Genomic DNA, 2,907 nt, shown 5'->3' with positions numbered 1-2,907 from the left:
AAATTCACAGAGCACACCATTGCACCGAAGAGGTCGTCAAAAAAGTAGTGTTTGTATCCTTTTTGGTTTCACAGGTTTTATTTTTCGCAGCAAGAGGAAGCGTACTGTTTCACCTGTTAAGAAAAATACTGTCTATATATTTATTTAACAGAACATTTATTTAGGTCAAATCTAACTAATAATAAAATAAAATGGAAAATTGTCATAACTACAGATATTCATGAATTCATTTTATTTTTTATTTTTCAAGTAGGTATTAATTTTTAATTTACCTAATCATTAATTCTTTTAATTTACCTTGTTATTTTCATTTCCTTTTAATTTATTTAAATGTGACTTGTTATTTAATGTGGAAAATTTATGACTGAATGAATACACTTTCATTATACACCGCATAAACATATTAAAAATTATAAATAGAAATTTAACAAAAAGTATACAATTTCAATTATATAATGATTAACGAAAAATTTTTGTACGCCAATCTTGGCCGTATATGTGAATAAAAAAATAATTAACACTTATGTAATGTTGCATGTACCATATTCTAGCAAAATAAAAATTGATTGATTGAAATAATTTAAAAGAAGAAACACTTTATTGCACGTACCTATAACATACAGGAAAAGAAACAGTAAGGTGTATATACAAAGTAGACATTAAAACATGAAGATTCGTGAAAAAAGAGGCCAATCATAGGTTTCGCACACAGACGCTGTGGGGGGTCGGCGCGGACCTAGCCATATCTATGCTCGGTTCGTCAGGTACTTTCCCAGATGAGTTCTTTTATAAAAAGCAATAAGTGCCACCTACTACTCAAATACTTTATAATTTATAAAAATATAGGTAGGGAATACGGGAATTGTGCGCTAAGTCGCGGCAGTAAGTATGCCAGTGAAATAGAGTAGAATAGAAAAACTTTATTGCAACACAACGCAAATAGGAAATGTAAGTTTGTTTGTTACGCTTTCACGCAAAAACCACTAAACCGATCCGCATGAAACTTTGTACACATATTCTTGGGAATTTTAGAAGTAATATAGAAAAATTTTTATCCTGACATTAAGCTCGGTTCCTTTGGGAGAGGGGACACACTCATTGTTTGACGATTTTACACCATAACTCCGACAAATTATAACCGATTTAAATTATTATTTTTGTACTATAGAGGTTATAATATGTGTTTAATTTTGCCCAAACTGTTGTTGGAGATAGAGGAAAGAACTCCTCAGCGGACAGCAGCAAACCCCTCATTTAAGGCTTAGCGATATACTTTAATTTTTTTTAGATCTACAACCAAATTTAATGCCAAATCAAAAAACAAAATCAAACGCAGACGAAGTCGCGGGCAACAGCTAGTACAAGATAAAACAGTAATAGTAGTAGTAGCTACGGTGCAAAGGCGGCCTTATCGCTAAAAGTGATCGTATACTAAATAATACGAACTGAAGAATAATACGAATTGAAGATATACTAAATGAATACGGAACTTCGTAACCTAAGGGATTGGCCATCAACATAAGTTAAGAAATAATCGTTATGCAAGAATTTCTACAAGCCTATTTGACATCCGAAAGGGGAAGACTAAATATTAGTCAGTGCTTCTCAACATGTTGGGTCTTACAAATATATTACTTATCCCCGGTATGCCTGAGCGTTTGTCGTTCTCAAAGGCGTGTGGAGTCTAAGAATCCGCACTTGAGAGGAAAAGTTCAGAGGCCCTTTAACGGGCCGTTAATATTTATTTTATTTTATTTATTTATAAGACACATTAGCAATTAATTGTAACTACATTGATAAAAAAAAATTATGTGTTTGAACATTACAATAATCAATTAGAGGTGTACACAGCATTCTCGTTGTTATCTCTGGTCACAACAAAGATGACGTCAGAACAGTTTTGCACATTCATTGTATAAGGCTCTTGAGATTTTACTGAGTAATTTAATTGTAGGACCCACTTACAAGCAGTTTTTTTTTTATTCTGCTACATGCAAGCCTTTGTCTGTAATCTGACCTGGTGGTGAGGAATGATGCAGTTTAAAATGGTAAAGAGCTAGGGAGTATAGGAATTCCTAATCGGCATCTACGCGACAATGTACCAGAACGCTAAATCGATTGGTAGCCCGACTTTTTCGGGTGGTAACTAACCCCGGCCGAAGCCTCTCAAACAAATGCCCAGGTCAGTAGGTGACGAAGTGCCCATTTAAGTAGGTACCTAGTTAGTTGTCTATGTTTATATTTTCATTTATAATGAACACATATGGCTGGAATATTAACGCTTTTGAAACGCTACCAATAAAAAAAGATAAGCATTTATATTTTATAATCGTCAAGTATATCTGCCTCTACGACCGGTTTGGAAGGCAGATTTTACCGAGGAGAAGCCGGCACCTATATAAAGTACCTACGTACGTTGATGTCAGTTTATTTTATTGAAGTGGACTTTTTTAGCGCGGTACGCATATTTTTAAATGAGATAAAATCTTCGGACTGCACTGTTACGAGAGGCAGCTATTTGAATTTTTGAATAGATAATTTGATTTTACTATGTCCAATCAATGCGATATTAGCACAGCGAGATAAATAAATAAATAAATATAAGACGACAATACACTCTTAGCCGTCTAGCCCCAAAGTAAGCGTAGCTTGTGTTATGGGTACTAAGCTGACTGATGAATATTTTTATGAATAACATACATAAATACTTAGAATATACATATGAACACCCAATAACTGAAAAACATTCATGCTCATCACACAAACATTTTCCAGTAGTGGGAATCGAACCCACGGCCTTGGGCTCAGAAAGCAGGGTCGCTGCAAACTGCGCCAATCGGCCGTCCGTAGATATAAAGTACCTACAATTGATATAAGTAATTCACGAGATATTTAAATAACTTCGAT

Source organism: Pararge aegeria, chromosome 24, assembly GCF_905163445.1.
Source record: "Pararge aegeria chromosome 24, ilParAegt1.1, whole genome shotgun sequence".
Taxonomy (NCBI): Eukaryota; Metazoa; Arthropoda; class Insecta; order Lepidoptera; family Nymphalidae; genus Pararge; species Pararge aegeria.
The sequence above is the reverse complement of the archived record's forward strand: the minus strand, read 5'-3'. Positions refer to the sequence as shown.